This window comes from Gallus gallus, chromosome Z (genome assembly GCF_016699485.2).
Source record: "Gallus gallus isolate bGalGal1 chromosome Z, bGalGal1.mat.broiler.GRCg7b, whole genome shotgun sequence".
Lineage (NCBI taxonomy): Eukaryota > Metazoa > Chordata > Aves > Galliformes > Phasianidae > Gallus > Gallus gallus.
This window is the reverse complement of record NC_052572.1, coordinates 57,697,706-57,725,453: the sequence shown is the minus strand read 5'-3', so window position 1 is coordinate 57,725,453 and position 27,748 is coordinate 57,697,706. Positions and strand designations below refer to the sequence as shown.

The window sequence follows — 27,748 nt, the reverse complement described above, 5'->3', positions numbered from 1 at the left end:
GAAAATGAATTGTTATATTATTATTTTTAGTGTGGACTGCATTCAGAAATATTCTATTTAATGTGAGAAAACTTGGTAGGCTTTCATTTTGTGAGAAGCAGTCATCCATGATTAAGATTTGCTCTTAGTTTAGTATCTGATTAGTTTCAGCACTTTGGAATCTTATTAAGAGACAGGACAGACTCCAACTGTGGGAATGGCTTAGTCTTTTTTAAGGATGATTATGTGCAAGATAGGTTGACTTCTGTAAAAGATTCTAGTGCTTACAGATGTTGTAACTTCATTTTTGCTGTGACGAAAGCTTTCGAGTCTGTTTTCTTAGAATTCAGTGTGAAAATATAAAACTACAGAATTCAAGAGACAAAGGAAGTAAACATCTGTATTTTGGCATCTCTGTTAGCTGTCTTTCAAAGTCATATACTCAATCTACTATTGAAACACAGTGTGCAGAATGTTACTGTTTCAGGACAATTAAGCTATAGCTTTTGTGTTCTTGGGTTTTTTTTTGTTCTTTTTTTAGTTGGAAAGTATGTTGTATTTAGAAGTCTGAAGCTTCTTGCTTGAAATTAGAGGTAGTAGGCAAAATTTACTTCTTCTACTGTCACCAAAACATAGCACATATAAACTATATATTTAATATACACATAAACTATATATATTGTAATATGCTTTTGTAAGGTGGAAAGGATTAAATTTCTCCTCATCTTTTCTCTTGATGTTGCATAGCCTTTCTCGGTTTAGTTGTAATATCAGGATCATAAAAGAACGAAATGAATAAAGAAGGGTATATGCATTCAGAGAAGTTCTGGCTTTGTTATTCTTACGTGGCATCCATTACTTACTCCTAATTCATGCTTGCTGTACAGGAAAAAAATACTGTGATAGGAGTTGATCTACAGTGCAACGTGTGGTAGTATACTTTTCATGTATGTTTTAAACATATTAGGCATTTGTAAAATACTGAGAAAACTGGTTGTAGGCGAGGCAACATATATACTACTGTACTTGTCAGGTTAAGCAGAGTATGATGTGCCTATAGGGAGGGATTAATTTCTCTAAAATAAATAAACAGTTTCTCTGTTTTTCATAGCTACCTAAGGTTGTAATTGTGGAAATGGCTCATTGCACAGTATTTAACCCATCAAACACGTGCAAAGAACTTATAAGGTGGCACAGTATTTTTCTTACGGCTGCTCTTGTATGCACTGCTCTGTAGTTGGTTCTGGTATTGCCTTTATTATGAGGGTGACCACTAGCTTGAATGTATGTAAACGCATTGGTTGCTGTTGATCATTTATTAGACATAAATATCTTGTCTTTCATTTTCATCTCATTGGCTTGCAAATTTTAGACTTAAATGGTGTAGAGCATCTCTGAAGACACTGGATTTTAGAGTTGATTGGCATAGCATGCTTTGCTGACTTTCAGAAAATTTTGTCATATTTCCAAGCATAAATGGCAAGACAAAATTTGCCGAAGAAGCTACCAACTTACTGTACTTTTGTTCAGTAAAAGAAAGATGATTTCTGTAGTATATACTGGTAGTGACTATTAACAATCTGTTATGTAATACTTCTAATTTATGTCAGCTGAATTACATGAAAAAAAAATGTAAAGGATACCTTAAACATTTTTTCTATCCAACAGTAATTTATAGTTCACATTTTTAACCTAATAAGAAGTTCATAATTTACAAAACACAGAAGTCAATGATTTCTTTATCTGTAGAAGTTCCACAGTGCTTTACAGTTAAAAAAAAAAAAAAAAAAAAAAGAGCCTCTGTACTTTAAAGTGAGTTTAGCAACAGTTCATAACTTCTTAATCAAATTCATATAGTTTGTGATTGGCAAGGAAAGTTCACATAATCTTATCAAGAGTTATAAGGGATTTTGTTTTGTTGTTGTTTTTTTAACATTACTGTTTTTTGAATGCATACTTCTTATTGTTCTGTAAATTAAGTTCTTTTAAAATAGATATTTTCTTCCTAATATAGAACATATGTAGCTCTCCTTCAGATTGGCCTCCCAGACTCAGTTATATGATAAAACGTGACTGCTTGTTCAGCTATCTGGGCTCCTTGCAGACTAATTTCCGGGCTGGAGACAGGAGGCTGAGCAGTAACTAATGACTGGCATGATTACAGTATTTAACTTGAGACTTGCTGCTGGGTTAACAAGAAAGCAGAACCTGTCTGGGAGCTCGTGCTTTAGTCTTTCTGATACATACAATGACCTTTTATATTTTCTATCAAAGCCTGCTCTTTTGGTCAGCTTCTTCTCTTTGATTTGCAAGCACACAAGATTCAAGCATTTGATTTTGTCTTTTCTTTTTAACAAAAAATATTAAAAATGATGTTGAAATCTATCTGTCCTACCCAGTGAAAGAAAACTGGAAAAACAAATCCACAAGAAACCAAATGAATCAGAATAAATGGTCTCATCCTCATTTTTTTTCTAGCATGACAATTTCTTTTGATTTCTCAGGACTGTCTATATGAGAAAATAATATTTCTGTTCCTGAACACAGCTTGTATTTTTTTTTTTTTGTGTGCTTGTTTTTTAAATGGTACATGGTAGTTTGTAGAGGTGTATGTAGCAGGACGGAAAAGCAGCAACATCTTTTTTCTTCTTTATCGTGGATTAATGGAGGAGAAGAAGTGGGAGAGGCATCTTGTGACTGCTGAAAATCTGCTTTCATCCCACGTGGATGAACAGTGCTTGTGGACTGTGCAAAAGTGGTGGGATGGGTGCCTTACATTGGGAAGCACCGGGTTTGGATTGAGTAGGAATAGCTTAGGAAAAACATTGAAGAAGTGAGAGAACTTCAGATAAATGCTTGGGCAGATGAGTAAAGAGGAAAAGCATAGGGATACCAGTAGAATATAGCGTAAGAGCTTCAGAAAGGGGGGAGCTTTTGGGTTGTTCTCAGTAAAATTGTTGGTTATGAATCTCACCCCAGTGAGCTTGTTGCATCTGGGGTTCCTACCGGTACATGAAGTGACCTCCCTGTGTGGGCAGCAGCTCTGACCAGTGACAGGAGAGTCCAAGGAGAGAATGACTGATGGAAGAGTGCAAAGTCAGAAGACAACAGAGTGAGGGGGTGGCTTAGGAAATGGGTTACTGCAGGGGGATATCAAAACAGGCTTGAGGCAGAGGATGTCTGCTGGACACGAGCCAGCAATGTGTGCTTACAGCCCAGAAGGCCAACTGTGTTCAGGACTGCATTAGAAGAGGAGTGGCCAGCAGGGAGAGGGAGGGGATTGTCCCCCTCTACTCAGCTCTTGGGAGGCCCCATCTGGAGTACTGTGTCCAGGCCTGGGTCCCCCAGTACAGGAAGGACGTGGAGCTCTTAGAGCAGGTCCAGAGGAGGGCCACTAAGATGATCAGAGGGCTGGAGCACCTCTCCTATGAGGAAAGGTTGAGGGAACTGGGCTTGTTTAGCTTGAAGAAGAGAAGGCTCTGGGGAGACCTCATTGTAGCCTTCCAGTACTTGAAGGGAGTGTATAAACAGGAAGGGGAACGGCTGTTTATGAGGGTGGATAGAGATAGGACAAGGCGGAGTGGTTTTAAACTGAGACAGGGGAGGTTTAGGTTAGATATTAGGAGGAAGTTTTTCACACAGAGGGTGGTGATGCACTGGAACAGGTTGCCCAAGGAGGTTGTGGATGCCCCATCCCTGGAGGCATTCAAGGCCAGGCTGGATGTGGCTCTTGGCAGCCTGGTCTAGTGCTTGGCGACCCTGCACATAGTAGGGGGGTTCAAACTAGGTGATCGTTATGGTCCTTTTCATCCCAGGCCATTCTATGTTTCCGTGATGTCACTGAAACAGGGGTCTGTTTCCCGGGATAAGAGAGCATACATCTCACATTGTATTTGAGTGCAATTGCTTTCATGTGACCTCCTCGACAGGAAGGTAGTTTGTGTTGATCTTCTGTTTAAGGACAATGATGAGAATGGGTAAAAAGAAAATATTTCTTCAAGCCAGCAAGATGAAGAAGTTAATCAGTTATGCAGAGAAATAACTAGGGTGAAGGAAGGGGCATATCAGTGAAATCATGAACAATATATGCTAAGTGAAGCAGGCGAGTAGAGAATTCAGATTTAAAGCAAGCAAGGAGGGAATAAAATATTTAAGAAACTTTGCTTACCTATGCCAGGTATGTAAAAGATCTTGTACGTAGTTCCTCACTATTTGTTTTTTGGTTGTCAGACAATGAGAAGCAGAGGGATTTCAAGTTCTGTGAGTTACAGTGAGAACTTCTGTGGACCTTTTGAGAGCTTATATATGTGATTGTGTGCTTTGAAGCAGTACCCCAGTGACTGTTAATTTTTTTCGGATGCTTGATAGCAAAAATGTTCTTGTGGTCAGTGAGCTTTTCTCTTTTAGTAGGAGCTGTGGGTTTGTAATATCTTATTTTTTCAGTTTTTGTTTGTTTTTACTTTATAGTGGCTAGCATGAGGCTAAACTGAAATAGATTTTCATTACGTAGGGTAGAATGTGTGCATGTAAGTGGGTCCCTGCTCTGAAGAGCTAAGCAGACAAAGCGTGTATTATTGCCCTTCCCTTCCCCCCGCCCCGAGACAGGCGGGGGCACTGTGAGATTGCAATTCATTGAAGGCTGAGCAGAGTAGTTTCAACAGGCTTAGCAATCAACCAAATATCTTGAGTTGTTTTAACTAGGGAGGTCATACATCTCGTTTTGGAGTTAGTGTGAGACTGCTGAATTTTGCATGCTCGGGGAATAAATGTAACTGAAAATGCAGGATGATTTTATTTTTTGAAAAGGCAGGAAGAGAGAAATGCAATAAGACAGTCAAAAATCAACCTTCATTCTTCTTTTCTTCTTGCCATGGGGTCATGTAACCTGTTCTTTTCTTTCTTATTTTCTCTCTCTCTCTTTTTTTTTTTGGTGCATAGAAAGTGAAATACTTACCTGCTGAACATTAATTTTGTTCATTTTCAGTCTGCTTTTAGTCATTGGGAACATGTGGTGCTGAGACATTTTCTGCTTGTAAAGGAACCACTCTAGGTCTGTTGACTGAATTGAGAAAAATACTAGCTCACTGGCATCTTCTGACAGCCTCATCCAGTTCACAGGGGTGTTCATCTGTAGTGAAGTAAAAATATGGGTTAAAAGCTCTACAAAATATGAATCTTCCCTCCGCCATCCCCCTTATTTTTAAAGAAATCTTAATAAAGAAGCATTTATATCAGCTTTTCCCACAAATAGAGAAAAACTGTTAGCAAAATGCTGCAACTTCATTTCTCTTATTTCCCTTCAAGACAGATAGTAAGAGATGACAATTACAAATGTTTGCAGCAATAAGAGGTGAAATTTTATCTGACATATATTTGGCAACTCCATGCGTAAATATTGAAATTGTCTACTTGTGAAGAACAAGAAGGTAAGTATCTTAAGTTAGAGAAATACATCAGATTGTTTGTTAGAAGATTCTGCTAGTTATTTTCTTTATTTGTTTAAGACTAGAGATCTCAAACTCAATAAATCCAGGTATGATCTACTTAAAATTTTTGGTTTGCACAGTTAAGTGCAGTCCCAGTTCAGGGAACTCCAGTTGAAGATATTTGCGGACATGAATGGTTTGATCATAGTATCATAGAATCATGGTCATCTCTAGGGTCATCAGGTCCACCCATTAACGTAGCACTGTAAAGTCTACCACCAAACCATCTCCCACTGAACCAAGCACCACATCTGTGCCTCCACGGCTGACAACTCAACTACTTCCCTTAGCAGCCTGTCTCAGTTCTTCACAACCCTTTCCATGAAGATGTTTCTCCTAGTATCTAACCTAAGCCTCCTCTGATGCAACTTTGAGGCCATTTTCTCTTGTCCTAATTGCTCTTTGATTGCGACAAGAGACAAACTCCCACCTTGTTACAGCCTCCTTTGAGGTAACAGTAGAAAACAGTAAGGACTACCCTGAACCTCTTTTTTTTTTTTTTTTTTTTTTTTTTTCCTAGATTAAATAACCCTGATTCCCTTAGCTATCCTTCAAAGGACTTATTCTCTATACTCATCACCATCTTTATGGCCGTTCTTTGAATACACTCCAGCACCTTTGTTCTGGCTGTGAGGACTCAAAGCTGAACACAGTATTCTAGGTGCAGACTCACTAGGGCCAAGTGCAGGGGGAAAATCACTTGCCTTGTGTTGCTGTCCACATTCTGATACATGTTACAGTGCCATTGGCCTTTTTGGCCACATGTGCACACTGCTGACTTGTATTCAGATGGCTGCTGACCAGCATTCAAGGTTCTTCTCTGCTGGGGAACTTTCCATCCACTCTTCCCCCAGCAAATGGTGTCACATGGGGTTGTTGTGACGCACATGCAGGACCTGGCACTTACTCTTCTTGGTCATCACACAGCTGGCCTTGTCCCATTGATCCAGCCAGTTCAGATTGCTCTGCAGAGCTGTCTACCCTCAAGCAGAACAACCCTACTGCCTAACTTCTTATTGTCTGCAAACTTGCTAAGGATCTCCTTGTGGACTGCAGTAGTTCTGAAGGGTAAATTCAGGATGTTGCTTTTATGCTCTGTCTTAAGTATCAGTAGCTGCTAGAATTGCAGGGTTCTGACACCAGATTACTTGGTTTTACCTTTCACTGTAAGCTCCAGTGGTGGGGAAAAAAAAAAAAAAGCTTTCAACTTTTCCTTCTCCCCCTCTCATAAACTGACAAGTTTTCAAAATTGAAAACCCAGCAAGATGTCTACAGAGAATGTGTGGGTTTGCTTTAAAATTTCTCCCTTCTCACTATATGAAGATTTAACATTTTGCAGTTTTAAAACAGACATAGATAACACTGAACGTGCTGTTTGCAGTAATGATTAAGAAAGTAATACAGTCCGTTTTTAATTTGAATACTTCAGTATGTGTTGGTTAGTATTCCTTCCATCTTTTCCTCTATCTGTATTATCACATTCAGTCTGTTTTATAAGTATCTGGAAAAAATGGGTGCAGGAAATAAAGTCACTTTGTACTGAAAGACTAGTGAAGGCTAGCATCTATTTGTGAGTGCAGTATATATACAGTGAGTAGTACATTGTCTTTGAACACAAAAGACAAAGCTGGTTATGCTGTTTTGGATAGAAAAAGACCACAATGGCAGGCCCAGCAAGTATGAACCTGTGGCTCACAGATGCAGTGGAAGCACAGTCATCTGGGAACAAGCTAAAATTTACGTCAGAGATCAGAGCTTCATTTGCTAATAAACTAATCAATTATAACCTCTGGTCTAGAGAGTTCTTGTGGCCTCTTGCTTCAAATTAGTAATGTAGAGTGGGTATAAGTTTCTCTAAAGCCAAATCTGAGAAGAGGAGAAAGAAACAAACAAAACAACCAGAACGAAAAAGCCCAACAACTAGAAATATGAGTAATGCTGTGTCCTACCTGTCAGTGGGTACATCCAAAAAATGATACCATCTCAAGTCTTTCAGTAAAGCAGCCTTATTACTTTTATCAGTATTTGGTTTTGAAGCACTTGATATCCGTAATAGTTTCCAGCTTGTTCAGGCATGACATCTAATTACTGAAGTGACCCAGGGTTATTGTACTTTGTGTTAGACAAAAGCAGAAATTATGTCTTTAAAGCAAGTCTGCTAAAGAAAGATGAGAATGAAGGTTTGAATGACCTTTTGCAAAATTCTTGAGAATTTTCACCTGAATAAAATGAAGCTCACTTGCAACTCAGATCATGGAAAATTTCTGCACTTTCAGTCAGGGTTTGAATGGGAAGTACTGTAGTCACACTGTGTCAAATTCAAATGGGAGAAGGGACCATTAGAGTTATCATAATCTGCACTGATGGCAAAAAGATACAATTTCTTTATACATGTTTTTTTCTTTTGTACATCAAGTAGGTCTTGGACTGGATTATATTCAGAATCTAGAGATTTTTCACTGAAAAGAAAGCCTGATAGTAAAAGATCAACAGTCCCTAAAAACAATTAGGGAGTGTGTTGTGGAGGAGAAGAAAGAAGGTTGCATGAAAATTCTGTCTAGTTTTGTGTCTTTCTTTCCTCATTGAATTTTTTTTTCTCCTTGTCAGATGCATTAGATTGACTTTTTTTTTTTTTTTTTTTTTTTTTTTAGATAAATTAATGAGAGGGTGAAGAAAGCTGTGATGGCTTTGTTAAGTTTCAGAAGGAGAAAAAAATAATATCTTCAGGGAAAAATAAAAAAGGAAAAATACTGGTTTTTATTAACCAAATTATTACAAGTATCTCCTGAAGAGTATGGGCATATTTCCAGATTATCTCCATTAAAATCCAGGGGAGTTAAGAGACTGCAGTTTGCGATTTTGAGGCTTAGTTCAGACTGAAATGAGAAAAGTACTTAGGATACGGATGAGAAAGGCATGGCTTGTAAGCAGAGTGTGGGAAATACAATCTGAAATGTAAAGGAGCTGCTGTTACGATGAACATGAAGGCCTCCTGGTAGGTGAGATTTGAGTTCTTCAGCAGCTTGTAAGGAAAGTTTCCAACAAAAAAATAAGTTAATTTGCTAAACTTGAAATGGTGTACTGAAGAGAAAGAAAATAAAATGAAAACCTGGAACACAGTAGAATTGTGACTTGTCAACAGGGACTGCCTTCCATAAAGGAAGTTCAAAGCCTCCCAAAATACTCAAATGAGTAGGAAAACTTCTGTGGAATTTAGGAAGTGCTGATGTTTATTGTTGCTTATGTAAGCATTGTAAGCAGATTTTAAACTGGAGGGAAAAAGAAATGGAAATAACTTTACTTGAAGAACCCAGTTTGAGAAGTATTGTAAAAATGAAGAAGAAGTTAAAAGCTGTTTTTTTTTTGGTTTGGTTTGGTTTGGTTTTTTTTTTCAGATTAGACAAACAGATTTCCTGACAGATTTACAAATACTGTGCTAGGAGGAGGCTTGAGAGGAAGGTTCAGGTCATTGGAGAACTTTAAGAGTTCATTTCTGTAATGACTACAAGTTGAAATTGTATTTGGTTTCTGTGCTGCTTAGAACTGGTTTTGTTTTTTGGAGATGGGGGCTGGTGGAATACTTGGAAAACTCTGCCCATGAAGAGATTCTGCTGAAATACAATTTGAAATGCTTTCTGTATTGTGGAGAGGTTTTTGTTACCCAGGAATATAAGGTGAATTGCAAGAAGCTCTTGAAGGTGCCTGAGCAGGAAGCTGCAGTTCAAAGGAGATCTGCCACGCAGAATCAGACCCAAGAGGCCGTCTCACTGATGTTTCCCCCCTCTGTCATAGCCAGATGAGTGGGAAAACCATTCATTGGCATTTCCCTACAGTATTCTCCCAGTTCTGTAGTTCAGAACTTTTCCTGAGCAAGTGGCATTTTTATCACTTACCTCTTCTTTCATTCTGTGCTTTTTGAAGAGCCTTTGGCTAGGGTCCTTTAGGATTCCTGGTGGATGGTATCTGCTCCAATCTGATGGATGTGTTGACTCATTAAATAACTCTGCTAACCATATAGGCTTTGGTTTCTCTTGTACAAAAGCTGCATTGATTCTTCCACAGTGCTGCATTTATCAGTATTCCATCATCAGTTAAAGCCTAGATGTTGATAAAAGGAAGCATACAGCATGCTTTTTGATTCCGAATGTTTTTTAAATTCAGATAGATGCTGGAATGGGTTTAGGAATGGAAGCTACAAGAATTCTGAAATCTTTTGCTTTCCTTTTGAGAATATGCGTGAATTTCTGTAAACTTTATAATACAATTGTTCTCTGGCTCTCTGTGGCCTATGTCTCCCTTTGATTGTCTGACAGTTTGCTTCATAGGACTATTCTAATCCTCTGGTTTGTAAACTGTGATCATGGGTTCTCTGTAGAGAAATAAATAATCTTGGGAATGTTCCACCTCCTCCAGCTCTTTTGTATTACACATTTTCTATTACTTATATTAACTTTTGAAAAGAAGTTTTTAAATGGAAAGCTTTAACTGTCCTTAAGGTACAGCATGGAAAGCATTTTATAGTGATTCTCTGAGTCTTTGTATGAAGACTCTCAGGTCTTAATGGGGCAAATCAGAAAGTAGTTTTGCTTTGCATCCTTAGCGTTGACCTGCTAGCCAAAAGCATCTCCAGAAAGCATTAGGTGTGAATCTGGGAGCTGGGCAATCTCTTGAAAGATCCAGGGCTGTGGCTAATGTCCTCAGTGTACAAATGATGAAGGCAAGGTGGCTCCTCTGCCAGACAGACCCAGCTGTGGCAGCTCCAGTCCCCTCCAGTCTCCCCCTCATTTCCCAGCAGAATGGCGGAGAGAACAGGAAGGGCTGAAGCTGAAAACATTGGAGCTGAGACACCTCTCCCAGGAGACGTCCTCTCCAAGCTTCTTGTGCATTCCTTGCCTCCTCGCTGGGGACTGCAGAGAGGGAAAAGCACTGCTCAGCTATAGCCAAAGCAGAGCTGTGTTACCAGTACAGTCTTAGACACAAATCCAAAATGCAGCACTGTCTCAGCTGCTGTGAAGAAAATGAACTCCATACAGCAACCAAAAAGCTCCTCACAATACAGATTTATAGTGACCTTTTTAAGAAAAGAAGAGAAGGAACAGGAACTTCCAAAAATTCATCTTGAGTTGAAATTCACATTAATTTTTGAAACTCATGTTAAATTGAGAATTAATTATTGGTGCAACAAGTTGAAAATAAACTGTAGTGCGATCAGTATAGGCTGGGTCTCACTGAAGTTTTACATGGGAGTTCTTTGTCATTCCAACCATGTTAAATATTGATGTTGTAAGTTGTTTCGCACTTGTTTCCCTTGTTCTCAGGGTTTCAGATTGTGTCATAACTACTCATCAAATGCTCTTGAGTTTATGATTTGATGCAAATTTATATCCCTGTACAAAACATGTTACTGGCAAACATTTTATTGAAATGATGAAAAAAAATGTTTAATTAGAAAATGCATTGCTATGATTCCTTTGGGAGAATGGTCGTTTTTCTTCTTAGAAAGCTGTATGCTCAGGCTGATTTGCTCTTCCTGAGAAGAGAGCTACTGCTAGAGTAGTGATCTGGATTTTCTGAATGCAAGGGTGGAGGGTATCATTTGCTCTAGTTTTGTCATAGATTAATAGCTACACTACTCTAGTTTTTAGCAGTTGAGACTACAGAGTGGCCCACCATGGCCCACATGGGCTGCACCATCACAGATTGCTTATTTAAGGGCTTGAAATTTTGGAAATGGTAGAAAGCTGAAGATGTCTTATCTATCTTTTCATACAAGGCAAAGCAAAGTGCTTGCAGAGATCGAAGGTAGCTTATTTTGTTAATATTAACAAACTTCATAATTACATTTTATATAATTATAATTTACATTTTGATTGATCTGTTATTGGACCATTATTAAATATGTTTGTAATGAAATTCTGACTTTCTACAGTAAAACGGTGAAAGGAAACTATCACTTTTTCAAGTAGGTGTCTCCTTAGAAACACTAGAAGCCTATTCCTGAGCTTAGGTGACTCTTCATAGAGATTTTTAATCATTTAGTTGCTACCTTAAATTAGCCATTTAATAGCCATGTGGAAAATACTCAAAAAGATGAGAAGCCTCAAGGAAGAACATCAGAAAAGTCGATGGAAATAAACAAAGTAGGAGTTGAGATATTCGTTATGTAACAATGAGATTTGATAACGGTGGAAGGAAAACACAGTCAGTAAAATTGAATTGAATGAGAGCAGCATAAAGTAAAATGTAAAACCTGCATCAGACAGACGTTGGCAAAAAGCATCTTGATGAGCCCTGTGGAAAACGATGACTTTAGTGTTCAAGGTCAGTTTGTAGCCAAGTTTCAACATATTGTCCTTTCACTGCAGTGGAAAGTAGAATGCTGCACACTGTAACGCTATCAGCGCGTTTGAAAAATCTGCACTAAGGTATTGGCTGGGAATCTTGACATGACACTAAACTCACAGAGGTGTTAAAAGCTGTGCAATGAGAACTTTGGATGAATTTCAGGAAAAGCAGAAAGGAGATTGGTAACGTTAGATCTTAACTGTGGTCTTAAATATAAAGTGAATAATAGAAGGGTGATAATAATCATTAAAAAGGAAATAGAACGGAGAAGAAATGGCAGAGGTCTGCTTTCTCTTCTCTGCATCTGTAGCTACTCTGTGTGCCTCAGTAAGAACGCTTCCCTCAGCATGTAGCTTTCTGGAGCTGTGGCAGTCTTGCATTCTTTTTATCCTTTTAATGTATGTTTGCTTTTTGCAACAAGTTTTCAAGCATTCTCAGTATTCTGTGGTGTGAAGAGTGAAACTTGCATTTTGAGTCTGAAAGTGAAATCAGATTTGATGATGCACCAAGTGATGCAAGAAGTTGTGTATCACTTGAATTTACAGATGCTTCTCCTGGACGTCTGCAGGCTGAGAACTAACCCCATTGAGGGTAATGGCAATTTTGTTATCAGCACCACAGCTACCTATTCTTTGAAATTGCTTATAGGAGAATGTGTGCTCATTTGTCAGTTTTACAACAGCGATACAGTGTATTTTCTGAAAAAGAAACCATTGACTGCTACTAGAGCAGGTTTTTTGGCAAATCATGTTGTAAACAGTTTTACATCTTCAGATTTAAGAAAACATTTCTTGAAGGTTGTATTTTGCCTCTGCAGCTTAACACATTGTGCAGACTTTTATCATATGTGTACAGCTTTGTTTTTTATGTAAGCTGTTGGCTAATTTTTCAAGTTGGTCATAGCATATATTATGTGTCCTAAAAAATGGATGATGACAGAAGATTTCCTCACTCCAGTCAGCAACTTAATAGATATCATCATCTAGTCTCAGGGCTCAGGAAGGACAGAAAGTTTTAGTGGCATGATAATCATGTATGGTTGCTTTTCTGCTTGAGTTTTCTTCTTGGGAAGCAGGTGTGTAACAACATTTTAATGTGAGTGCGTGGTTATGGTAGATGACTTTGTCTGCCAAGAACAGTTATTTGACATCCATCTCATATTTTTCTTCATCAGAAATCAAGTAATTTTCAGTGTCTGGGTTTTACAAAGGTGATGAACACAATTTCTTTCAGATTTATTAGGTGCTTTGGGCATTGTTTGGAATTCAGACTGTAATACAGATAGCAGGCTCCTGAAGTATCCTTAAGTGCACTGTTTTTACAGTGAGTGCAACTCTGCAGGGAAAAATATGTTTAGGGGTGGCATCCAAAGCTTCTCTTCATACCTTAAAACTGTCATATTAAACTCTTTCTCCTGCAGGAATCTTTATATTGTCATTTTCTTTAGCTATAATTCTATTCTTTCAGAGAAACTCTTATCTGCCATGCCTAGAGAGAAGCACCTCCGTAATGTCATGATATCAAGCCCTGTTGTCTGCATTTTTCCACACTGTGCTGCTCTTCTTCCTTGTTATTCTTTCATTTTGGGGTCAGGCACAGTGGGCTGTTTCTGTAATCCTCCCTGTATTTTCAGTGCCAGCATGTATTTCCAGAATGAGTGCATCATGCCTCGGTTCCTTTATGTATGTTACTCTGAATCTGCAGATCATGTCAGCTAAAGTTTTTATTTTAACATTTACTGCTTCAGGACCTTGAGCTGTGTCTGCTTTTTATGTCTGAAATTCAAAACTTTGTGTGCTAGATGTGTAGAGTACTTTCACATTTTTCAGCATTTGTACCTTGCAGCATGGAATTCTGGAAGAACTCAAAGGGAGAATCCTTGATAACTTTTTACCTCATTTCAACAGTTCCAACTGATGTGACTGTGAATTTTAGTAAATAGTAATAGAATAGTAAAATTCTATTTCACTGTAACAGAGCCTTTTAGACTTTGTACTACCTGAGATAAAATCTACTTACCTCAGCTAAGCAGTCTGATGCCCCCAAAATTTCCTTGGTTCTCCATTTTTGTGTAATACAAGCTTAATCTGCAATATCTGTGATAAATGGAAAGATTAAGAAAAGCCTCTCAGCTAAACCTAAACCATCTGAAATTAATAAGATATAACAGTGGAAGAGACATTTTCTAGTATAGAAATCATATCTTTTGAAACTAAAAGACGTTTTCTTTCCTGAGAAACAATTCTTTTTGAAATCCTAGTTGACTGAAAGTTGGAGATCAGTGTCATGAATTCCAATCTCAGATGGTACAAGTTAGAATATTATCTTCTGTTCTGTAGTTATTTGACTGCTAAATGCAAGTGTGACGATTTACCAAACATAAGAAAAGATGTTAACTCTGTTTTAGAAAAAAAGGTGTTTAATGCAAAATTAATTACTGATAAAAACTTAAGGTGATTATGCAGAACTTTCACTTTTGTATAGTTTAGTAGAACTGGAAATTTATGTTGCTGCACTTAGTCCCCACTTCCAGACCCTTTTATTTGTCTCTTGTAAGTGCAGGTTGCATTGTGCTGCATGGTATCACTGTAGGGCTCTATGTCTCCCTTGAGCCATCATGATCTTGCCAGAGGAAAAGCTCTGAAAGCAGGCAGCAGTTACTGTTTTATTACTTCATTAAATTGACTTAAGTTGTTCTGATATAACCTTGTGTTTTGCCCATAGAAAAGACACTTTAATCAAGGTGGAAGACACTGTTTTAGTGGTCTGCAGAATTTCAGTCAGCTGCTAGAGCAATTGCTTTCAGTCATAAGCCAGTACAGGGAAAATGATGCTTTAACATCATGAGGGATCAGCCTGCTCGCAAGTGAGCTAGCAGAGTAAAGCCATTGTTTGAACTCCTCTAGAGAAGGTATCCGAAGCACATTTTGAATGCAGCACAGGAATAACAAGTTTTGCTCTTTCTGATTAGAGAGTTGTTTCACTTCATTTCTATTATTATATCTTAGATGATGAAAAGTTCTATAATGTGATGAATATTTTACAATGTAAAGCAATACAAAAGTTATCCAAACCACAGATCTTCATATTAGTTAAGCTAAACTTTAGGAACCATGAAGGACTTTTGTTTTATTTCTTGTGCCAGTAGCTTGGAAGAAATAGGGTGGTTTTCTTCTTGTGTCATTGTATTTCAGTAAAATTCCTTTTAGTTAGTGCCAGAAAACTTTTCTCCAAAGTTGTAATGTTATTGCTTTATACTGTGTTTTTAGAATGCCCTTCTGTGTCTCTGTTGTCAGTCCTCTGCCTGATGTTAATCTGCTTATTCATATAAGCAAACACCTGAAGTTCAAAATCACAAAGGAATAAGTGATGTATAGCTCTTTCTAAAATACAGTAGTGTAACAAGCAGTAGTGTTCTTCTCTTTTTTTTAAGAACCATAGAGCCATCTACGTTGAAAAAGACCTTCAAGATCATCATGTCCAACTGATAACTTGAACTACTGAGTCCCATCACTAAGCTGCCTCCCTTAGTGCCACAATATATATATATTGTTACATAATTTTAAGATTTTTTGAGCATTTTTCTAACCCCATTCTCTCCTCACATATTACACTTTAACAAGGAAAAATAAATGCAAAGGAGTACACAGAACGAGTTAGGAGAGGAAAGGTTTGAGACTGCCTTGAAGAGTTGAACAAGCCCAACACAGAAACTTGTACCAGTTTATTGAAATCCCCTGGAAAGATTTCTGCTGATTTCAGTGGTCCCCCAGAATAGAATTCTGCTGTCAAAGTGTTTAAACCTGTGGAGTATGTTGGCAGCACTAGTTATGTCATTGCTCAGGTTGATTTTAGTGGTTGTAGTTTTGATAGCCATATAATTGTTTATTCTAAAATCTTAATATATGTAAGTGTATGCTGTTATTTCCAAATTCTTATATGGGAGTGTGCACGAAAGCATACTGAAGGTATGCTAGCCTGCTATGCAGTTGATAATGTTATACCTTTGTAACCATATATGATTATGCAAGCTTATATAGGAAAAGAGTATTTATACATATTTTGTATAAATACATGTTTATATTTCTATGTATGTTTGTATAGGTAATTATATATTTTATATCACATCTATCACACAGAATGATCTAACTCACTCTTGATAAGCCCATGAGGAAAGTCATCATATGTAACATGGTGAACTCTTAATTTTGGGTGTGTGCATAAATGTTCTGTGCACTCACAGGTTCCGTAGTAAGTAGAGAAGTTGAGAAGCGTCACAAGAAGTATAAAATGAAAAGTACGGATATATTTGTGCAATAATCTGAACAGTATTTGCACAGAGACTTAATGGAATCACAGAAGTTTGGACTTCTGTGTCCATCAGGCTCAACCCCAGCTCCAACAGGGATACCCCGAGCAGGGTGCCTGCCCATGTCCAGGCAACTATGGAGATCCCCATGGATGAGACTGCACAGCCTGTCTGTGTCCCACTGCCACTGCTCCATCACCCGTGCAGCACAGAAGTGCTGCCTGATGGTCAGGGGGAGCCTCCTGTGTTTCAGTTTGTGCCCATTGCCTCTGGTCCTGGCACAGGGCACTACTGACGAGAGCCTGGCTCTGTCCTCTGTGTACCCTTCCCTCAGGTATTTATGGGCATGGATGAGATCCCCCTGATTCTCCTAATGATTCTGAAAAATAAGAAACGAGAAGCTTGTTTCTTTTGTTTTGTTGGCTTTTCCCATATAGGGTGTAGTCATTCAGTTTTAATCTCATATTTGTTTTGATTAATAAAAAAGGAGTTTAGTAAAAAAGTCTAAATGTTGAGCCAGGAGGATCAGTGTGGAAGACAAAAAGCTGTGGGGTTGTAAAGATCTCTTGGTTGGGAGCTAGACAGATACCAGATATTCAGAAGTAATTTCCTTGCTTTATTCTCCTGCTGTGTTTTTTGCACACTATGACAGTTCTGCTACCAGCTGCCTGACCAATTTTGTATTGGAGATGAGATTTTACAAGATGCAGGAGCTCTTAGCAGCTGCCAAGACTAGTCTGAGTTAACTTCAGAGCATCTTTCTGCTTACTTCTGGTGAGGATGAAATGCACTGTGTGCATATCTGCCTGTCCATACCATGACTTCACTCTGTCTCTGCATGCAGTCTTCCCCTCCACCCAGTGCCCCTCTTGAGGTTCCTACTGGCAGACAAATGAGGGGCTTCTGCTTCTGCAGATTCCCAAGAAATAACGGATGCCAATGCAAATATGCTTTCTGGGTTTGGTCCCGTACTACTAAGTCTGGCAGAAGTCCCAGAGAAGCTACTGGGAGTTTTGATTAAGAACAGAGTTCAGATCCAGGGCCACTGTTTGAGTTTCAGCATATATCTTACGATGTTGCTATCTAACTGCCCTGCTCTAGAAGAACTAGAAAATAGAGGCTAGGAGGTGTTTCTGTTACTCAACTTGGAATTGTCAAAAAGTGAGGCTTACGTAGCTGATGAAGAACATATTGGATTTTAGAGTTTTAATTATTTTGACAGCACAGCAATTATGTATTAGAGAGAAAACATTTATTAATTTCAAAGTATCGCTGAATTTGAAATGAAGTAAATATGAAGTTTGGAAGTACTTAATATTTTACCTCCCTTAAGTCTTCAGCCTTGTCTGACTTCATCAGTATTAGTTATGCAATGCCTAAAAATCTAGAAATGCTCTAATAAAGATTATATGGAGAAGAGTACTCCAGGTACTATCAGACGTGGAATTTGCTGTAGCTGATCAACAGCAGATTGTGTCTAGGCTTGCAAAATACTGGAACGCCAAAGGAAGTGTGGTTTATACTGTTTCAGAGTAGTAGGTCTGTGTTGTGAGAAATGGCAGTAAACTGTTTCTCAATAGATGGTTCATGTGAATGAACTCCTGTCCTGTTTTTTGATTGTTAAAAGATACTGTGATTTACAGCGTCCCTTTGAAAACACAGTATAAGCTGAAGAGTAGTAGTTTTGCTTTTTATTTTTGATGAACAAAAGCCAGAGATCTGAAGAAGAGGAAACCATGTTTATGCCACTCCACAGGGAGACCTCCAGTAAACAGTCACTGGCTGGGTTTTTAGTTTATTATCAACTCAAGTAGAGTATCAGGATAGTCTAGACAGTCATCTGGGAAAGTGTTTCTTGCAAGCTAAAAGCGATTTTTTATTTTTTTCTTAAGAGCCATGTATGAAACAGTTATTTTCCTTCACTTCATTGCATTAACAAAAGAATTCAGCCGCATGTCTGTGGCTTTTATAGGGTTTCTGTTCCGCTAGAACTTTTTACATTTTTTTCTTAATTTACGCGGGAGTTTCTTATGAAATGCTTTTTCTCTTTTGCTTTAGGCATGTACACTTTCTTTAACACAGCTTATGAGAAGAATCACAGTTAACTTGGGAATCTGCAGGACAGTAGGTCATCCACTTCTGCCTGACCTCAGCTCGGGCTCTGCTGCATGTGATGGTGACTGACTTTCTTTTGCCTCTGAACTATGGCCGGCTGGGGTCTAACATATAGACGCTGTCTCCTTTTTGATCTTCCTTCTTCTTTTTGACCAGAAAATGTAGTATGCAAATTGCCAATGAATAAAAAAAAAAAACAAAACAACCCAAAAACAACCAACAAACAAACAAAAAAAAACCCCACATCTCCACAGAAGTTTGAATTAAATTTAACTACTTTTCATTTTGTAGCAACTGAAAAATGTACATATTCACCTTTAAATTTTTCTCCAACTGTTCTTCTGGCTAACTGAGAAATGTCCAAATGCAACATGATGAGATCAGAGTTTCTGAGAATAATTAAGCATTTTCTCTGGACCTGTTCTCTAATTCTTCTTCATGTGAGTAGTCTTAACCAGAATAAGCTGGCTCACTTTCATTAGTGGGGTTGACTGCTGGTATGTGTAATGGCTCCCAGAGGGGCTTGGGGTGTTGGAGTCGGGGAGTTTACTCTATGCTCTTTGCACTGTTGTTCTTCACCACTCTAAATAAAGTTTGTAACAACTGAAAACTTGAATCTTAAAACTTCCTCCTTACTGGCAAGGGTTTATGTTCCTTTGTTTGAACGATACGGAACAACATTAATTACAGAGGGAAAGCAGAGCCTGACAAAAAGATGTGGAAGGTGTACTTGAAATTTTAACATTAAGGTCCAGAAATGTAGCTTATTTCCTTTGCAATCATATGGCAAGGCACTGCCTTCTTCATTTTCTGGGATATGAACGAGTAAGAATATGATGTGCATTTGTCTTTCCAGAGCCTGCTTTTTAATGATAAATGTATTTCTATCATATGAGCAAATCCTGGCTTGTCCCTGAAATCTGAATACAGGGTTTTGTGCAGTGCATAGAGCTTCAACAGGAGGAAGGAGTTCCCTTTGTGTCATTTAAAATTGGGCATCCAACTGTCAGGCCATAATAGAAATCCTTATGTACTCTCATGTCTCCCCTGCAAGACTTTGTTGGTAGTATAGCATACTCTCACAATGAGGGTTTACTCTTACTGAATTGCAAAAACTGACAGAGGATTTTATCTAAATAAGTATATAAAGCGAAGGGCATTTTCTTTTTGGCTTGTAGAAAAGAAATGATGTTAAAGGTGGAAATCAGTTTGGTAAAAGACAGGAAAGCCTAGGTGTGCAATTTCTTTGCTTTTTTTAGAAGGGCCCTGATGTTGACAAGCAGAGGAGATGTAGGCTTTGCTGCAGTTCTGCTGCAGAGGCTGCAAAGAGCTGTTGATGTTTGCTTCAAGACTGAGGTGCAGTACTGACATAAAAGGTCACAGCTTCATTCTGGTCTTCCAGTAGTTGGTGGGCTAAGGTCTTATCCTAATGTGCATGGTAGAGAGGAAAAGCTCTGTTTTTGCTTCCATTGAAGATTCGAAGCATGGGTCTTTGGATTTTGGCGAGTAGGGGTGTTACTTGCCATGCAATAAATAGTTCTGGAGGAGCATGGGTTGTGGATCAGAGTGCAGGGGATTTTTGTAGCTCAGTGTGAGAAAACAGGACAGAGTGGTGAGCAGCAGGATGCACAGTTACTTCATTGTTTTGAATTCTGTGAACACCTCAGCACAGTAGAGATAGAAACTGGTAACACTGGTATAGTAAGCACAAACTGCTGGACTTTGCAAAAAATAAAATAAAAAAATAAAAAAAAATGTAATTTCTCATTTAGATGCACATTTTGCACAGAGGTAAGTTAGACTGCAACTTCTTAGAATAACTGATACTTCCTAGTTTGTCAGCTTGCATATCTGTGTGTACAAGTGTGTACAAGTGTTTCATGAGAGCAAAATATCCAGCCTCGCATGCAGACTTTGTGTATACAGCAGCAGTACTTCTGGAAGTATATTGACATACATATATCTACAAGAAGGTGACAAACTGACAATGGAGTCCTTGCTGGAACCAAGATCTAGGAATAGTTACTTACCAGCTTTTTTTCTGCATCTGAATTTTTTTAGCCATCGGTGTGTGATACTGCAGTTGCATATGAAAGAAGCGCCTTCCAATAATTTTTCCCAGTATTGTTTTATTATTTATGGGATTCTGTTGCTTTCAAAAGGAAAATACTTGTGTAATTCCATCTTACACTGTATTTCTTTCTTTCTCTCCTTCTTGTGTGTGTATGTTTTGAAAAGTATATCTTAAATATTTAAACCATTTTTCTTGTTGTCTATATTAATTACAGAAAATAGCAGAAGTATGGTTGATTATTTGTAACTTTGCTGTCTTTTCTCAAAGATCTGCAGATACTACTACAAAACTTCTACTGTCCCATGTCCGCTTAAAACTGACATAATATCAATTATAATAAAATGGGTGTGCAAACTAAGGAATGTTGGTTTTGGAAAAGAGCTGCTTTCCCTGTTCCAGCATGAGGAAAATGAGAATGTGCTTAGAATGGACATGACAGCAGTGCTGGTGGAAACTGGAATTTTGCTAAAAGCTACAAAGCCCACATAGACTGCTGCATTAAACATGCCCTTTTTTTTTTTTTCTTTTTTTTCTCTTTAATTTAGAGCTACTCCCCACTCACCTTTTAATTGCCATGTGTATATTAAGTTGCCTAATCAATCACAGGGATTTGTTTGATGGAAAGTCTTGCATCACAGCACTTGGTCAGAAATAGTCATGTGGGACCAGTAGAATAGTTGTAAGAATTAAACCTGAAAATGGAAGCTGTCAGCTCTATGAAAACATTCAAGGCTTTATAATGTATTTAGCATAAGTATTCAAAAACTTTTTAAACTAAACAATTCTTCTTCAGTGCTACATATCAAAATAAATTTTATAAAAATCCTTGTTTCGTTCAGTGACCACAGAATCTTGTGGGGATTTGTCTCAATTTTTTTGAGTTACCTATGATTTAAAATGTTTAAAAGACTTCAGTGTTCATTATTTATATGAATCATAAGCCTAATTAAGGACTTGACATACAAATTTTCTTGAATTAAAAAAAGGAAGTGGAGAGGAGGTGGCTCAGACGTTACTATTCAGGCTTTGGTTTATATGAACATCTTAGTCTAAATAGCTGTACTGCCCATAGATTATTTTTTCCAAGAGAAATTAATAGCTTTGCCAAGTCTCTTTCATTTTCCAAGAGACTAGCTCTCATTTCTAGCCAACAATCTTTTTTCCGCAACTTGTTGGATGTCACCTTCCAAAAAAATGCTTTTTATTTATATCAAGCCTGAATCAGTACAATTCATCTAACTTCTTGTTACCTTTGAAACCTCCCTTATGGTGATCCCTTGTTGTTGGCAACTACATATTACTGCAGAAAAGAACAATCTTTCCATAGTAGAATGATTAAAATATTGAGGGAAAAACAATTTTAGATAGTCTTTAGTGAAACAAGCATATGTACTTTTGTAATGTTTAATCTTTTTGCATACTCCGAGTTATGATGGTGGAGTTCAATAGGAAGGGTAATGTTTGCATATCCATACATTTCAGGTTTGTAGCCCGAACTTGAGTCCTGCCATGAGTACTATCAACTGTTTCATATTTAGATGAAAATTGAATCAAGGAAAAAGTAGTGACGTCCCATATTTTCAGAGGTCTGGACAGTGCTGTCATTTGTGTAGGTTCAGTGGGAGAATGTGGGGTATACCATGCTCTACCATGATGGTAAAGTTGCAGATAGTGTTATTTGTCACTGCAGGAGGACAGAGATCAAGTACACCTTTAATTTTCAAAATATTTAGATTCATGTCGCAAATGATAAAGTTCCGATACTGAAAAATCTCGTCAGTATTCAAGGAGCAGGTGCTGCAACAAGTAGCAGAAGTAAATCTCTGGTTTTTGGAGACTTCAGAATGTTAATGGAGTTTATGGAAAAGTTATCCACAGCATCCTACCAGAGCTGTGATGGAGACAGTTGCAGTTGCAGCACGATTTGGGTTGGAGCATCATCTGACAGCATGAGTTTAACTTCAGATCTTTGCCAAAATAGTCTTGATCTGCTCACCTGGATATCACTCACTGTGCTACTCTTTTGTGTCAAAATGGAATAACATTCTTTATAACACAAATAGCAGATAACAACCTTCCAGCATTCAGATCCTAGATTTTTGGGTATTAGGTTGTTTATCTAGCAGTGATGATATATGAAATAGATTCTTGAGGTATCCATAATTTTGAGGAAATCAGACTTGTATATTTGAGCCTTTAGTTGGAGTGGATGCTGGAATGATTTATTTTCTGACCTCTTCATTAGTATTTGCTAGATCACATCTGTGAGAGAAAGGGTCAGGGTAAAGTAATTTTGAAGGACAAATATAGTGTATATGGAAGTAAAACGGTAATTCTAGGTTCTGTATTCTAATTGACAGAGTTGGGGGACTTATTTATAAATCTTTTGTTCACTTCTCATGTGATTCGGACTGATGAACATGCTTAATGTTTCTGGTATTATACTTTGAGTTACTGAAGTATCAATATTCCAAATAGCTTATAGTTGAAACTATTTACATCCAGACACATTACTTCCTCATTTAGTTATGGTTATATGGAGTTTTGTTTAAGTAAAAATGATGGAAGAGTCTTCACAGTTTCTTCCTGCTAATCTTTCTAGCACCCAAAGTGAAGTATAGGATTTATTTTAATATGTTACTCCAGTGCTACAGACTTTCACCCTTACAGAGCTTTTATGTGTGTGGGGCTTACGTGGGTGCAGGACACTGCAACTGCACCTCCAGTTGTACTGTTGGTCCTCATACATTTTGATCTTGGAAGCTTTAAGTTAGAATTTCAGTCTGTGAGAAGAAACTTCAGGTTTTTGTCTTCTTCCATATAACATGTAAGGGACATTCCAGCACGTTAGGTACCTTTTTCCTCTCATTTTTCTTTCTGTCTCACTGTTTTAACTTTCCAGTTACTTGAGAAGACATAAGAATTTCATGGGCAGCAGTAGTTAGTTAGCGCAGCATGAAACTGTGGAGACAAAGTGTGACAATGTTAATATGGAAATAGGATCCTTATATATATATCAAAATATTTTAGGTTTTTGTCCTGAATGACAAAAAAAAAAAAAAAAAAAAAAAAAAAAAAAAAAAGGAAAGAAAAGAAGAGAAAAGAAAAGAAAAGAAAAGAAAAAAGATAGTTGGGATATTAAACATTGTGTTTCAGGCCTCAAGCTGGTGGGTGTTAGGCACCAGGAGAAAACACAGTGTGGCAGACAGATTATCCCATGTCAACTTACTACAGGCTTTTACACTTCCACTTGAATCATCTGGTTCTGGCCAGAAGGTAGAGGAAGAAAAATGAAGTAGATGGATATTGGACCGTGTCCAATACTAGAATTATTATGTTTCTAATCCTTGTGGCAGGCTCCCTGTCAAATGGCTATTTTTTTGTTGTTGTTGTTGTTGTTTTTAACTTACAAATTGAATTAGAAGTAACTTTTTTCTTCTTCTTTTTTTTTTTTTTTCTGAAAAAGAACTGATGAAAAAGATTTCAAGGACACTGTCCCAGGTAGTCTGTGTAAATACAGAAAATACACTTCCATGAAGGCACAGATGTGCTGTGGTACAGTTAAATTTAGAAGTCCAGTGCGCTGTTTCCAGATCTTTTTTTTTTTTTTTTTTTTCCCTTAATGTTCATGCCAAGAAAAAGTGTGTCTTATTAAATGTAATGATAGTAACAATTTTGATTGTTGATAAAGACTGTCATTGTTCAAGTCATGGTGCATACTGAGTACAACTTTCTGAGGTTAAAGAAAATGAGTAACACGTATGTGCTGAAAATCACTTTCTTTCACCAAGACAGTTACCCTTTCTAAGCAACAAATGATTTGTAACATATGTTCTAACACATGTTCTTTCTGGCAAAGCTATTCCAGCAACAATGCTGGGGAAAGAGCAAATGAAGAAATGCCTAAAAATAAAACAATATGAAAAGGTTGATTGATTTACAAATTCAGGAATTTGAAGATCAGATGGACCATTAAAATAATCTGTCTGATTAGCTGTGTAAGGAAGACCACAGTCTATCACAGGGTAAATTGTGAATCAAATCCACAGCTTGATTTGAAACTATGAAGTATCTTCAGACTTGCCTCTTGTCTTAATGTATTTGCTTCACTTAAGTAAGTGTATGCTATGTTACCAAGTATCTTTATATAAACAGCTGTACATTACTCTCAATCCAAGCATTCTTTCCTTCCCTCTTTATTGTGAAACCTTATGTCTGTCGTCTTCTTAGGTTGGATGGCCGGCCATTGTTCAGATCTTGCTAAAGATTTTCAGACTTCATTTTGGGTAATCTGAATGCATTAAAATGTTTAAAATTAATAAATTTTTAGTGGATACAAATTATATTATTTTTAAATATTAGTATTAATAGAAGCCATACTTCTGAAACTCCTCATTACTCTTCTGGCTCATTGCATAATAGGTAGGTCACTCCAAAAATAATGCCTCCTATTTATTTGTGTGGAAACTACTACAACAATCACAATAACGCTACATGACAGAGAAAATTCTCTGCTACAGAACACTAGTTTTCAACACAATCACCACCATTAGTTATGCATTTTCACCAGTGATGAATAAGAGGAAATTCTTTACTCAGAGGATGGTGAGGCCCTGGCAAAGCTGCTCAGAGAAGCTGTGGTGCCCCATTCCTGGAGGCGCTCAAGGCCAGGTTGGATGGGGCCCTGGGCAGCCTGAGATGGTGGAGGCAGCCCTGCCCACAGCACGGGGTTGGGGGGCCTTTAAGGGCCATTGCAGCCCAAACCATTCTCTGATTCAACAAAATGCACTTCACACCTCAAGTTAAATTTTAAGATTTAAAATATTTTAATCTTGTCTGAATGGATTACAAATTTAGCGTGGATGATTTTGGTGCAGCATATTTTTGTAGATCTCCAATCTTTAATAATAAAAATGCAACTTTTTTTTTTTTTTAATTCTACTGTAATTGTTACATTTTATCTGATGTTAGCCCTGTGTAGAAGTATACTTTGAAGAATAACTGCTATAAAAATGGAACTCTTTCAAGCAGTATCACGTCTGAGTAGGAATTCCAAAATAAGTTTGGTTGTCAAGATTAAGAAACTTCAAATTTGAGGAAATTAGAGAGAAATAACTAATCCTTATTTGCCTGCATTGTAGAGGCCACTCCCCCAGGAAGAACTGCATACCATTTGAATGAATTGAGTAAGGAATACCTGACCAGCTGTTATGTTTAAGTTTTGCTGAGAAATTGTGCACTGAGTTGCCGTCTGGGAATATATCCATGCCCATCTAGGCTTGTATAGAATTCCACCTGAGAATGATGACAGTGTTTGTTGCTACCATACAGATCAGTGTGCCTCTGGAAATCATGCTCTCTTGCATTACTGAAAGCCTTACTTTTGACAATTAGTTTTATGCCACTGTCTCATAGATGATATTTCAAGGTTTCCTTATGTACTTCCCTTTTGTCTTCAGCTTCATTGTTTAGAAAAGCTCATTCATGAGGAGTCTAAAATTAGTCTGAATTTTGAGGAAAGTTTCAATCCTTATTGATCTGACATCGTGTCTACAAAAATCCTGTAATGTGCAGGTTACAGTCCCAGTAGTCAGCTCTCAATACATAGAGTACACCATGGACGTTCTCAGAGTCTGCCTGTTATTTGTACTTCAGTAATTAAGGAGAAGATAAAATGAGTTAAGTCTTTTTAATCATTTGTATTACAGCCATATTAACAGTATATATAACTTGACACTAGAATGAGAGTCTGTTTGTTGAACAGTTAGTAGTAAAATCTTTTTCTACACATATGAAGCTCATTACTTTCTCTGTGTGACATAGGGAATGCTTTTACAGATGATATTAGGCCATAAATTATAATACAGCCAATTGCTAAAGAACACAGTACTGTTTTCCAAGAATGAAATAGTGTTGTCATTGAGTTCAATAGCTAAATTCCCATTTGCTTTCAATGGGGCCAGGATTTAATTCCATTTATTTCAGTTCTTGAATTCTGAACAGTTCTGTTTTTCTTCTGATAGCAGTCTGACCACTGCTGATGATTTGCAGGTTAAATATGGTGTATCACATATTTCCTCAATCTTTATGACACCTGAGTAAACTTTATATGAATGAAGTACATAGTTGTAGTCTGTGATAGTGTCTTCCTTGCACTTACCTCTTAAATGAAATTCAGACAAGTTTGCAGTGAGTATATGAATTTAAATCTTTGATAGTTGGAGTTTGTGTTTTAAATATTTGTCCTTCTCATATGAGGCTCTTGTTTGATGAAATTGCTGTTTTTTTCTCAGTCATCAAGGTCTGATTTAGCTATTTCGAATTTGGTAGGGATCTTGGAGTTAATTAAAATAAGACTATTGAGAAGCAGCCTGTGTTCCAATATGCTGGAAGAAAGATCACTGAAACCAAACTTTAATGAACAGGATTTTCTTTCTGGAACATTTTTTGTGGGTGCCCCCTCCCTGGAAACATTCAAGGCCATGCTGCATGGGGCTGTGAGCAACCTGATCTGGGGGGAGGTGTCCCTGACTATAGCAGGGGATTTTAACTAGATGATCGTACATGTCCCTTCCAACCCAAACCATTCTATGGTTCTATGATTTTATTTAAAGTACTGTTTTGGTTATTTGATGGACAGGTGTTGCTCAAGTGCAAAAGTCTGAAAATAATATTCTAATGAAAGTCAAGAATCATTAAAATTCACAGTCACTTCAGGATATTTAAGATATTTTAATCTTGTTTGGTACACGTATAATGTCTGTTACTATACATTTTTCTTACAGATACTTACGTGCTTGCTTAACTTTGTTAATGTGAGGAACCCAGTTGAAAATATTTTCCATCGTGCTGTCACAAAGTCTATCCTGAAGAGATATTTGAATGAACCTTGTCAAAGACAGGGAACAGAACATCTATTTCTCTTTCAGCTAGCTTTTATTTTAAAACACTTACTTCTTAGTCCAAGGAAACTTTAATATGAGGTATGCTAGGAGGACTATTTTCTCCTTTTGCAAACATGTAGAAGCTCTTATTTTTATTCTTCAGGATGAATCTAGAAGGCATCAACTATAGCCTGCTTCTGAGGCCATTTGCGCTCCAGTCAAATAGCAGAACGCAGTATGTGACTTACACATCAGATTTGGAATCTCTTTTTATTAGGAAAAAAGCATCAGAACAGGACAGGATAACACAGAGAGCATAACCCCACCGCTATGCCTTTTTTCACATGATTGTGTCTTGTGGATGCTTTGCACTTTCTTGTCCCCTCCCTCTGCCCCCCCCCCCCCCTTAAAGTTTCCATAAGGGTATGAAATCTGAGTCAGAGCTACCATCTGTTTCTCATTTGTTCCTAGAGAGTTTGAATTAATTATTCCCAGTTTGTGTTTCCTCATAAGGTCAGAAAAATCCTTCTTTATATACAGGTTATAACTAAATCAT

At 37.6% G+C, this 27,748-nt stretch overlaps 1 protein-coding gene across 2 annotated transcripts in view; it reads left to right on the top strand.

Moving 5' to 3' along the window:
• The window catches only part of FBN2 (fibrillin 2), a 163,879-nt gene that overhangs the window by 10,463 nt on the left and 125,668 nt on the right, over positions 1–27,748 (top strand). The window lies entirely within an intron of this gene.